The sequence below is a fragment of the Hypanus sabinus genome, chromosome 19 (assembly GCF_030144855.1).
Source record: "Hypanus sabinus isolate sHypSab1 chromosome 19, sHypSab1.hap1, whole genome shotgun sequence".
Taxonomy (NCBI): Eukaryota; Metazoa; Chordata; class Chondrichthyes; order Myliobatiformes; family Dasyatidae; genus Hypanus; species Hypanus sabinus.
In genome coordinates, this window is record NC_082724.1 from 1143059 (window position 1) to 1156643 (window position 13585).

At 42.9% G+C, this 13585-nt stretch overlaps 1 protein-coding gene across 3 annotated transcripts in view; it reads right to left on the minus strand.

The window, feature by feature from the left end:
• Nucleotides 1-13585, minus strand: part of LOC132377650 (transcriptional regulator QRICH1-like) — a 69674-nt gene that overhangs the window by 34067 nt on the left and 22022 nt on the right. The gene's annotated exons all lie outside the window — the stretch shown is intronic.

The following is a 13585-nucleotide window of genomic DNA, read 5'->3' on the forward strand; positions in this document are numbered from 1 at the left end:
AAAACAGGATAAGGAAAAGCCAACAGTGCCATATTACTAGTGAATCTCCTCTGCACTCGCACTAAAGCTTTCACATTCTTTCTACAATGCGGTGTTCAAGTGTGGTCTAACCAGGAATTTAGAGCTGTAACATCATCTCACAGCTCAAACTCAATTCAGTGACCATCCAAGGCCAACATCTTCTTAACAACCCTATAAACTTGCATGACAACTGACATGGATCCCAAGGTCCCTCTGTTTCTCCACACTAAGAATGCTGTCATTAACCCTGTATTCTGCCTTCAAATTCAACCTTCCAAAGTGAATTACTTCACACTTCTCCAGATTGAACTCTCAGTCTATGTCACATAATCGATGACAACTCTCCATAACACCAACTGGACACAGTATTCCAAGTGTGGTCTCAACAACCACTTACATAGTAAATCTGCAACATAATGTCCCAACTCCTATACTCAGTGCCATGATTCAAGGAACATTTGATGGCTCTAGGTCTGTACTCACTGGAATTCAGAAAGATGGGGGTGGGGAGGCAGGATCTCACTGAAATCTTTCAAATATTGAAAGGCCTAGACAGTAAATGTGAAAAGGATGTTTCCCATGGTGGGAGAGACTAGGACAAGAAGACACAGCCTCAGTATAGAGGGGTGCCCTTTCAAAACAGAGATGCAGAGAAACTTCTTTAGCCAAAGGGTGGTGAATTTGTTGCCACATGCAGCTGTGGAGGCCAGGTTGTTGGGAGTATTTAAGGCAGAAATTGATAGGTTCTTGAATGGACACGGCATCCAAGGTTACAGGGAGAAGGCCAGGAAACAGGGTTGAGGAGGAGATAGAAAAAAAGATGCATCAGCCATATATGGCAGAGCAGACTCGATGGGCCAGATGGCCCAATTCTACTCCTATGTCTTATGGATTCATGAAAGCCAACATGCCAAATGCCCTTTTCACCATCTTGTCTGTGTTGCTGCTTTCAACAAACTATGCATCTGTACTCCTAAGTTCGTCTGTTCCATTACATTCCCTAGTGCCCTATCAACCGTTATACGTCCAACAATGGTTTGACTTTCCAAAACGCATTACTGCACACTTATCTGTATTGAAATCCATTGCCACTCATTGGGCCACTTACAAAACTGATTAAGGTCAGCCTGTAATTTATGATAACTTTTATCAACAAAACTTAAATTCATGGCATCTGCAAACTTTTTGATTAAGTCTTGTGCATCTACATCCAAATCATAATGAATTACAAGGGTCAAACACTGACCCCTGCAACATGCTACTAGTCACTGGCCTCCATTCTGCAAAACAACCTTCAACCAGCACTCTGTTTCTATCATCCAAGCCAATTTGGAATCTCCCTGGATACCATGGGACCTTACCTTCCAGATTATGCAGCACCTTGAAGTCCTAGATAAAGTCTAAATCAGGGTTTCTTAATCAGAGTTCCATGAAAGGTCACAATAAAAAAAAAACGCATTGTTTTTTGAACTTCACGCAACATGTTATGCTAGCACTCGCAATGGTGGGCAGTGACCGAGCAGTTACGTTACCAAGAGGTCCCTCAGCCCAGTATGGTAGTGCACAGTAGTATTGTGTTTAATTGGTTGTCCAATCTCAGTTTTTGACAAAAGATGGGAGAGGCCGTTGATAATTGATGAGTGCTGCATTGCACTGAGGGGTGGACTGTAGGCCTTTGAGGAGCATGAAGTGCATTTTACAAGCATTGAATGGACGTGCCCAACTTGGGCTGTGATGCCAGCCTCTCCCTTCTGAATTACCTCCCCCAACTTCCCCTTACACACCCCAACTGACTTAAGGGAGTAAACAAAGTTTACTAATGTGTAGAAAATTGGAGGGAAATTTTCATTCTAAAGAGGTAATTTTTTTAACATGTCATAACTCATCAGAACCTATTACCCAGAAAAGGGAGGGGGGGAGAAAATCACACGGTTGGTGAGAAACTAATAATATCAACATGTAAACAGTGGGTAAAATGCTAGGACAAGATGCAGTATGAGAAATTGAAAAGGTTTCACTCTCAATCAGTACTAAAAGTTTATGTATTGATGATGTCACATGACACAGAAGAGGTTTGTATGATAAACTGACAAACAAAAGTTTCTCTAACCATGTTAATGAGTTAACAGATTTCACTCATTAATGTCATGATGCAAGATGACATTTGTAAGATTTGTAAACAGTGAAATTCAAGAAAACTTTCTGTTGCAAAGAGCTGCAGAAAGGAGCAAAAGCCAAGATATATTTAATGTTTTGTCTTCATATCTGTAAATAAAATGTCTGTCTTGGAGGAACTGGCTGGCATCTGTATCGATTGTGCCCCAATGGTTGGCTCCATGAGGGGTTTCATTTCTTTTGTTAAAGTTGACACAACACACTGCTTTCTTCAGGTGTTGATGTCAAAAACTCTTGGAGATGAAATGCAAAAGTTCTAGATGATGCTACAAAAAGGTTAACTTTATCATACAAAGAACAGTTCATTCAAGAATGTTTTTTTTAAAAACTGAAAATCTGGACAAAGAGCACAGCAAACTCCTGCTACACACAGAAATCCAGTGGCTTAGCAGAGGAAGAGTTCTCAACAGGGTGTTTGAGCTAAAAGGTGAATTGCAGGAATACTTTCAAGAAAATATTAAGCCAGATTTTGCTGAGTGCTTTGAAGATGAAGAATGGCTACAGAAACTAGCCTACCTAGCCACACTTACATCAACCGGTTGAACAAGTGTCTGCAACGCCCCGGAGAAAATATTGACTTCAAGTGACAAAATTCTTGATTTAAACAGAAACTAACAACTTACTAATCATGCTAATGATATTTTATATATAATATATACAATTTACTTTTTTTAAAAAAACACAAGCGTTTCCTGAAAGCTGAAAATTTCAAGGGTTCCTTCAGGGCAAGAAGGTTGAGAAAGGCTTGCCTAAATAGACAATATTCACTACGCTATCTTCATCTACCCTTTTGGTTACCCCTTCAAAAATCTCAATAAAAGTTTGAGAAAAACTACTTCCCACTCCCAGAGTTTGTCTATCCAAATATCAGAAGATCCCTTCTCTCAGATTACCTTTCAGTAACTTCCCCACTACTGATGGCAGGCTGTCCAGCCTGTAGTTGCCTGGCTTGAAAATTACTAAGACAAACATATTTCAGAAAAACTGAAACAATCTTATGCTGGTCACACATAGTCTAAGCTGGGCTAGCCTACCACAAACTCAAAACACTGAATTCAAAAGGCAGTGAAAGTTATTTTGCTGTGTTCCAGACACAAATAGCAGTTCACAGGTTTAATCAAACTTTTGAAAGTTGAAGTCAAAGGCCAAGGAAATTTGGGCCTCCTAGCTTTATTGAAGAGATAATCATGTCTACCATTTTGCATACATTACTGCTCATACAAAGTTCAAGTAAGTGCTTTTGACACAAAAATTGTTAGCTATTTCTGCAGCTACATAATTACAGTTACACAAATACTAGATTAAACAAGATCACCTCTCTGGTGTTACATTATTTGAAGAGAGTATCTGATTGGTTAACTCTTATCTACGAATTTGACTGGAATGCTTATTTATTGAGATACAGCACAGAACAGGCCTTCCTACCCTGAGACGCACTGCCCAGCAATCTCCCAATTTAATTCTAGCCTAAACACCGGACAATTTACCAATTAACCTACCATTTGTACATATTTGGACTGTGGAAGGAAATCGGAGCACCTGGACAAAACTCTCACGGTCATGGGAAGAACTTACAAACTCCTTATAAGCAGAATTGAACCTGGGTCGCTGGTATTCCAAAGGTTTGGGCTAACCACTAGGCCACCACGTCACCTCAGTTTCTCATCTTTGAGTATAAATAGAGCTGACCATGAGGTGACACCTTCTTTACCTCTCTTCCTCCTGCTCCTATGCTCTGCTGCAGTTACTCTCATTTTCAATTCTTTGTTCTATTAATGCTTAAAATGAGACTGTTGCCTGCAACAGCACCAGCTGTGACTCGCTTCATGCTGTGAACTCAGTTTTGTGAACTTTAGTTCTGAATGGCACTGTATTGTTTGCACAATTCGTTTTTCTGCATGGGTGTTTGACTGTCTTTTTTTAAAAATGGGTTCTAATGGGCATCTTTGTTTTGTGGCTGCCTGTAAGAAGATGAATCTCAAGGCCGCTTATAGCATACACACTTTAATAATAAATGTTTTTTTGATCACTGAGAAAATACTCTTGATTTTTTAGATATTCAAACATTCTTTAGAGTTTGACTTGTAAATAATACAGACAAATATTCCTATTTCTTAACGAGTGCAGAACTTAAACCATTACGTGGCTCATTCTGCAAGTGATCCAGTTAATTACTTTAACAGCCGTTGTTCAATAAAATGGAAGCTGGCTGCTGGGATTAGAAGAATTCTGAAATGGAAAGCTGCCACCACTTGCAATAATTTCTTCCCTTTCCATCCAAACCTTTTACTCACACAGACATGTACAACAATCATCAGTGACAAAGCAGACAATAAAGTGAAGTGGTAGCAATTCAGTTATACAACATTGAAACTGGCCCTTCGGTCCATCGCATCCATGCCCACCCAGAGCTAGTTCAACTTGTGTGTTTAACCCTTTCCTTCCTGGCTTTTCAGCTTAATGTACCTGCCTAAATGCCTTTTAAATTTAATGGGCTCACTCTCTACCACTTCCATATTCCATATACCCACTGCTATCTCCGAAAAACTCTACAAGTTATTAAGATGTGACTTGTGGAGTCAAAAGGGTTGTAAATGTTGGTATTTCAGTTTGAAACTCTTCATCAGCACAGGGAATCAGATTTAATATCACCAGCACGTCATGAAATGTATTGTTTTGCAGCATAAGTACGAGGCAACACATAATGAAAATATAAATTTAAATTAGTGCAGTAACCAAAACTCAGGACACAGATAGTCTAGAGAAGTGAGGCAAACATGGCATCAACTTCAAGCACCCTGTACAGACTACAAACAAGGGTGTTTGCTGTCTTGAAGCAAATTAGGGTGGATAAATCCACAGGCCTGACCTGACAAGGTGTTCCCTCGGATCCTACAGGAGGCAAGTGCAGAGACTGCAGGGGCCCTAGCAGAGACAAAAGTACCACCAGAGTATTGGAGGACTGTTCAAGGACAGTTCTAAAATAAACCAGGAAATTATAGGCCAGTGAGCCTGACATCAATAGTGGGAACGTTATTGGAAGAACTTCCAAGGGAGTGACCATACATGTATTTGGATGGACATGGACTGATTAGGGATAGTCAGCATGGTTTTGTGAGTGGCAGATCATGCCCAATCAATCTTAGTTCCCCCCCCCCCCAAAGGAAATTACCAGGAAAGTGAATGAAGGCAAGGCAGTGGATGTTGTTTACATAGATTTTAGTAAGGTACTTGACAAGGTCCCACAAGGGAGGGTGGTCAAGATTCAGAGGCTCGGTATTCAAGATGAGGTAGTAAACTGGATTAGACATTGGTTTTGAGGGAGAAGTCGGAGGTAGTAGATGGTTGCCTCTCTGACTGGAGGCCTGACTAGTGGAGTGCCGCAGGGATCAGTGCTGGGTCCTTTGTTGTTTGTCATCTGTATCAATGATTTGGATGTTAATGTGGTTAACTGGATCAGCAAGGCCATCATGACTTGCAGAGGGATCTGCATCAACTGGAAAAATGGGCTGAAAAATGGCAGATAGAATTTAATGCAGACAAATGCAACTAGGATAGGTCTTAAACAGCGAACGGTAGGGCACTGAGGAGTGTGGTAGAAAAAAGCCATCTGGGAATTCACTGAAAGTGGGGTCACAGGTTGGTAGAATCATATAGAAAGGTTTTGGCCAAATATCCTTCATAAAACAATGTATTGAGTACAGTAGATGCGATTTAAGTTGAAGCTGTACAAAAATTAGGGAGGCCTAATTGGAGCGTTCTGTGCAGTTTTGGTCACCTACCTACAACAAAGATGTAGAAAGGCGTAGGCAAGATTGAAAGAGTACAGAAAAAATTTACAATGATACTGGATCTGGAAGATCAGATTTATATAGAAAGACTGAATAGGTTAGGGTTTTAAACCTTCAATTATAGAAGACTGAGTGGAGATATAATAGAGATACAAAACTATGAGGGACATAGGGTAAATGCAAGCAGGCTTTTTCCACTGAGGTTGAATGGGACTATTAAGAGGTCATGGGTTGTGAAAAGTTAAAAAGTTTAAGTGGAACATGAGGGGAAACTTCTTCACTCAGGAAGTGAGTGTGTGGAATGAGCTGGCAGCACAAGTGGTGCATGGAAGCTCAATTTCAATGTTTAAAAGAAATTTGGATAGGTACATGGATGGCAGAACGGAGGGCTACGGTCCTGGTGCAGATCACTGGGAATAGGAATTTTCAATTGTTTGGTATGGTCTCTATGGACTAGAGGACCTGTTTCTCTGCTGTACTCTTTTTTTTAAATAGGGCAGAGCAAAGTGATGATGCCACTAAATGACGACTCCTCTGCTTGCATCTTCAGAAACAGCTCTGTTCCTATCTTTCATTTCCCTTTCAAGGGTTCTTCTGAAGACCCTGACCTGCAGTTACATTCTGACTTTGGTTCTTTGCATGAATGGGCCAGGCCATTTGATATCCCAGGCTTTTTGATATCCCAAGAACATGACCTGAAAGACTAGCACGCCTACAGGATGCTGGATTTTCATGGGTCTAGAGACAGGCTGATTCGAGGCCAATGCGCCTGACTAAGGCGTTGTGGGAGAACACAGATCATCAGGAGCAGTGGTCCGTGTCCAGAGACTTGACCCTTGGCGTCAACTGTCACGTAGATCTTGGAAAAAGCGACACAACAGACTTAACATTATAAATCAACAAAATGTTTGTTATGTCTCCCTTCTTGCTATGAAATGGGGACACCTCTCTCTCCCTTATTAAAGGGAGAGAGAGCCTGTGGTATGTCGAATTACAGGGTGAATGAGTAGTCTTTGGGGTACTGCAGCTCTGTCTTTATTGATGCTTTGCTGCATGCTTGAGTGCTCGGTGGGGGATGCCAATGCTTTTTTGCTGGTGGGGGTGGGGGGCTTTGCCTTGCTGCTGCTTGTAGAGGACAGGGGAGCTTTGGGATTCTAACATTTAACTGTAAATCATTCTTTAGGACACTTCTGTTTTCGTGCATATTTGTGAAAAAGAATTTTGGGATGTATATTGTGTGCATTTCTCTGACATCAAATGTACTTATTCATTAAAATAAAGGAGAGGGGGAATGATGAAACAGGAGACAACTGTGAATGGTGGAAGAGATGGGGAAGATGGGAGACAGAGGCAGGTATATGATGGATGGAGGCAGAGGAGTTTTCTAATTTTAGATATCCCTTCCTTCTCCCCACCCTGGCATCTCCCTATTGTCCCCATTCCATCCCCCCCATACCCTCATCATCCATCTTTAACCCCCACAAGATATAGGAGCAGAATTAGGCCATTTGACCCATCACATCTGGTTCACCATTTCATCATGGCTGATCCAATTTTCCACTCACCCTTGATCTCCTGCCTTCTCCCTGTATCCCTTCATGCTCTGACCAATCAAGCATCTATCAATCTCTGCCTTAAATATAAAGACATGCTCTCCATAACTGCCTGTGGCAATGAATTCCACAGATACATCACCCTCTGGTTAAACAAGTTCCACCTCATCTTCATTCTAAAAGGACACTCCTCTATTCTGAGGCTGTCCCCTTTAGTCCAAGACTCCCCCACCAGAGGAAACATGCTCTCCACATCCACTCTATCTAGACCTTTCACCATTCGATAGGTTTCAATGAGGTCACCCTTTATTCTTCTGAGTTCTAGTGAATACAGGCCCAGAGCCATCAAGCGCTCTTCACATGACAAGCCATTCAATCCTGAAATCTCTTTCATGAACCTCCTATGAGCCCTCTACAGTTTCAGCAAGTAATTTCTAAGATGATTTTTAAGAGGACAGCGAGGCTTGAGAGGAAGTGCGGCGGAGGCCATTTTCAAATTGTCCAATTGCTTCTCAGATTGGAGTTCTGAGAGGCGGGACTGCGCAGGCGCGTGAAGGAGGCCCGGGAAGGAGGGAAGATATATAAAGAACGCCACCTTAAGAAGCGGGCAGCGGAGTGAGCCGGGCGCAGAGTGTAGGGCTTGGGCTCAGAGGGCACAGTAGGCTTATCTTTTAGTTCTTGTATTTTCAGTTATTTGGGAGGTATGAGTGTGAGGGCAGCTTGTTGTTCTCGGTGTCGGATGTGGGAGATCCTGGAGTCTCCGAGCCTCCCGGACGTCCACATCTGCGCCAGGTGTGCCGAACTGCAGCTCCTGAGGGACCGAGTTAGGGAACTGGAGCTGCAGCTCGATGACCTTCGCCTGGTCAGGGAGAGTGAGGAGGTGATAGAGAGGAGTTAAAGGCAGGTGGTCACTCCGGGACCACGGGAGGCAGATAGGTGGGTTACAGTCAGAAAGGGGAAGAGGCAGGTACTAGAGAGTACCCCAGTGGCTGTACCCCTTGACAATAAGTACTCATGTTTGAGTACTGTTGGGGGGGGGGAACAGCCTACCTGGTGGGAGTGACAGTAGCCGAGCCTCCAGCACAGAGGACGGCCCTGTAGCTCAGAAGGGTAGGGTTAGAAGAAAGAGGTCCATAGTAATAGGGGACTCAATAGTCAGGGGCTCAGACAGGCGTTTCTGTGGAGGTGACCGGGAGTCCCGGATGGTAATTTGCCTCCCTGGTGCCAGGGTTCGGGACGTTTCTGATCGCCTCCAAGATATCCTGAAGTGGGAGGGTGAAGAGCCAGAGGTCGTGGTACATGTAGGTACCAATGACATAGGAAGGAAAGGGGAAGAGGTCCTGAAACGAGAGTATAGGGAGTTAGGAAGGCAATTAAGAAGAAGGACCGCAAAGGTAGTAATCTCGGGATTACTGCCTGTGCCACTCGACAGTGAGAGTAGGAATGGAATTAGGTAGAGGATGAATGCGTGGCTGTGGGATTGGAGCAGGGGGCAGGGATTCAAGTTTCTGGGTCATTGGGACCTCTTCTGGGGCAGGAGTGACCTGTTCAAGAAGGACGGGTTACACTTGAATCGTGGGGGGACCAATATCCTAGCGGGGAGGTTTGCTAGGGCTACAGGGCAGACTTTAAACTAGTAAGATGGGGGGGCAGGAGACTATTTGAGGAGACTATGGGAGAGGAGGTTAGTTCACCAGTGGAGCAAGTAAATAGACAGTGTGTGAGGGAGGAAAGGCAGGTGATGGAGAAGGGATGCGCTCAGCCCGAAGATGTAGGGGAGAAGAAAGAAAAGGATAATAAATTTGAATGCATTGTTAGGGATGGAAAGAGAGGAGGAGATGGAGAGTATCTTAAATGTATCTATTTTAATGCTAGGAGCATTGTAAGAAAGGTGGATGAGCTTAAAGCGTGGATTGATACCTGGAATTATGATGCTGTGGCTATTAGTGAAACATGGTTGCAGGAAGGGTGTGATTGGCAACTAAATATTCCTGGATTTAATTGCTTCAGGTGTGATAGAGTAGGAGGGGCCAGAGGAGATGGTGTTGCATTGCTTGTCTGAGAAAATCTTATGGCGGTGCTTTGGAAGGATAGATTAGAGAGCTCCTCTAGGGAGGCCATTTGGGTGGAATTGAAGAATGGAAAAGGTGCAGTAACACTGATAGGAGTGTATTATAGGCCACCTAATGGGGCGCGTGAGTTGGAAGAGCAAATGTGTAAGGAGATAGCAGATATTTGTAGTAAACACAAGGTGGTGATTGTGGGAGATTTTAATTTTCCACACGTAGACTGGGAAGCTCATTCTGTAAAAGGGCTGGATGGTTTAGAGTTTGTGAAATGTGTGCAGGATAGTTTTTTGCAACAATACATAGAAGTACCGACTAGAGATGGGGCAGTGTTGGATCTCCTGTTAGGGAATGTGATAGGTCAGCTGACAGATGTATGTGTTGGGGAGCACTTCGAGTCCAGTGATCACAATAGCATTAGCTTCAATATAATTATGGAGAAGGACAGGACAGGACCTAGAGTTGAGAGTTTTGATTGGAGAAAGGCTAACTTTGAGGGGATGCGAAGGGATTTAGAGAGAGTGGATTGGGTCAAGTTGTTTTATGGGAAGGATGTAATAGAGAAATGGAGGTCATTTAAGGGTGAAATTATGAGGGTACAGAATCTTTATGTTCCTGTTAGGGTGAAAGGAAAGGTCAAAGGTTTGAGAGCACCATGGTTTTCAAGGGATATTAGAAATTTGGTTCAGAAAAAGAGGGATGTCTACAATAGATATAGAGAGCATGGAGTAAAGGAATTGCTCGAGGAATATAAAGAATGTAAAAGGAATCTTAAGAAAGAGATTAGAAAAGCTAAAAGAAGATACGAGGTTGGTTTGGCAAATAAGGTGAAAGTAAATCCGAAAGGTTTCTACAGTTATATTAAAAGCAAGAGGATAGTGAGGGATAAAATTGGCCCCTTAGAGAATCAGAGTGGTCAGCTATGTGTGGAACCGAAGGAGATGGGAGAGATTTTGAATGATTTCTTCTCTTCGGTATTCACTAAGGAGAAGGATATTGAATTGTCTAAGGTGTGGGAAACAAGTAAGGAAGTTATGGAACCTATAACAATTAAAGAGGTGGAAGTACTGGCGCTTTTAAGAAATTTAAAAGTGGATAAATCTCCGGGTCCTGACAGGATATTCCCCAGGACCTTGAGGGAAGTTTGTGTAGAAATAGCAGGAGCTCTGACGGAGATCTTTAATATGTCATTAGAAACGGGGATTGTGCCGGAGGATTGGCGTATTGCTCATGTGGTTCCATTGTTTAAAAAGGGTTCTAGAAGGAAGCCTAGCAATTATAGACCTGTCAGTTTGACATGAGTGGTGGGTAAATTAATGGAAAGTATTCTTAGAGGTAGTATTTATAATTATCTGGATAGACGGGATCTGATTAGAAGTAGCCAGCATGGATTTGTGCGTGGAAGGTCATGTTTGACAAACCTTATTGAATTTTTTGAAGAAGTTACGAGGAATGTTGACGAGGGTAAGGCAGTGGATGTAGTCTATATGGACTTCAGCAAAGCCTTTGACAAAGTTCCACATGGAAGGTTGGTTAAAAAGGTTCAGTCGTTAGGTATTAATGCTGGAGTAATAAAATGGATTCAACAGTGGCTAGATGGGAGATGCCAGAGAGTAGTGGTGGATAATTGTTTATCAGGATGGAGGCCGGTGACTAGCAGCGGGGTGCCTCAGGGATCTGTTTTGGGCCCAATGTTGTTTGTAATATACATAAATGGTCTGGATGAAGGGGTGGTAAATTTGATTAGTAAGTATGCCGATGATACTAAGGTAGGAGGTGTTGTGGATAATGAGGTGGATTTTCAAAGCTTGCAGGGAGATTTATGCCGGTTAGAAGAATGGGCTGAACGTTGGCAGATGGAGTTTAATGCTGAGAAGTGTGAGGTTCTACATTTTGGCAGGAATAATCCAAATAGAACATACAGAGTAAATGGTAGGGCATTGAGGAATGCAGAGGAACAGAGAGATCTAGGAATAACTGTGCATAGTTCCCTGAAAGTGGAGTCTCATGTAAATAGGGTGGTGAAGAGGGCTTTTGGAACGCTGGCCTTTATAAATCAAAGCATTGAGTACAGAAGTTGGGATGTAATGCTAAAGTTGTACAAGGCATTGGTAAGGCCAAATTTGGAATATTGTGTGCAGTTCTGGTCACCGAATTATAGGAAAGATATCAATAAATTAGAGAGAGTGCAGAGACGATTTACTAGGATGTTACCTGGGTTTCAGCAATTAAGTTACAGAGAAAGGTTGAACAAGTTAGGTCTCTATTCATTGGAGCGTAGAAGGTTGAGGGGGGATTTGATTGAGGTATTTAAAATTTTGAGAGGGATAGATAGAGTTGACGTGAACAGGCTGTTTCCATTGAGAGTAGGGGAGATTCAAACTAGAGGACATGATTTGAGAGTTAGGGGGCAGAAGTTTAAGGGAAACACGAGGGGGTATTTCTTTACTCAAAGAGTGATAGCTGTGTGGAATGAGCTTCCTGTAGAAGTAGTATAGGCCAGTTCAGTTGTGTCATTTAAGGTAGAATTGGATAGGTATATGGACAGGAAAGGAGTGGAGGGTTATGGGCCGAGTGCGGGTAGGTGGGACTAGGTGAGATTAAGGGTTCGGCACGGACTAGGAGGGCCGAGATGGCCTGTTTCCGTGCTGTGATTGTTATATGGTTATATAAGGGACCCAAAACTGTTCACAATGTTCCAAGTGAGGTCTCACCACTGCTTCAAAGTCTCAACATTACACCCTTGTTTTCATATTCTAGTCCTCTGGAAATGAATGCTAACACTGCATTTGCCTTCTGCACCAAAGACTCAACCTGCTTATTAACTTTCAGGGAATCCTGCCCAAGGACTCTCAGGTCCCTTTGCACCCCAGTGTTTTGTATTTTCTCTCCATTTAGAAATGGTCAGCTCTTTCATTTCTTCTACCAAAGTGTATGACTGTACATTTCCCGACACTGTATTCCATCTGCCATTTTTTTGCCCGTTCTCCTAATCTGTCCAAGTACTTCTGAAGCCTCTCCATTTCCTCAAAACTACCTGCCCCTCCACCCGTCTTCATATCTACAAACTTTGCTATCAATTCCACCAAATTATTGACATTTAATGTGAAAAGAATCAGTTCCATCACAGATCCCTGTAAAAACACCATTAGTCACTGGCAGCCAGCTAGTGCTTCATTCCCACTCAGCCTCCTGCCACTGCTTTAGCTATGCTAGAATCTTTCCAGTAGTACCATCAGCTTGTAGCTTGTTAAGCAGCCTCCTGTGTGACACCTTATCAAAGGCCTTCTGAAAATCCAAGCACACATCAACCGATTCTCCTTTGTCTATCCTGCTTATTTCTTTAAAGAATGCCAACAGATTTATCGTGCAAGAATATCCCTTGAGGAAGCCATGCTGACTATGACCTATTTTTAAATCAGCAGACTAGGCAGCAACTATGGAAAAAAAGAACAGTCGATGCTTCGGGCCGAAAAGCTTCGGCAGGACTGGAGAGAAAAAGCTGAGAAGTAGATTTAAAAGGTGGGAAGGGAAGAGAGAAACACCTAGTGATAGGTGAAGCCTGGAGGGGGAGGGGTGAAGTCAAGAGCTGGATCCCTCCCCCTCCAGGTTTCACCTGTTTCTCTCTCCTCTCCCCACCTTTTAAATCTACTCAGCTGCCCCCCCCCCCCCCCACAGTCCTGTCAAAGACTTTTGGCCCGAAATGTCAACTGTACTTTCTTCCATAGATGCTGCCTGCTGCCTGGCCTACTGAGTTCCTTCAGCACTTTGTGTGTGTTGCTCAGATTTTTAACATCTGCAGATTTTCTCGTTTGCTTATTTTATCATGTACCTCCAAGTACCCTGAGACCTCACCCTTAATAATCAACTCCAACATCTTTCTAGCCTATAGTTTCCTTTCTTCTGCCCCTCTCCCTTCTTGAAGAATGGAGAAACATTTGCAATCTTCCAGAACCATTCCAGACTCTAGTGATTCTTG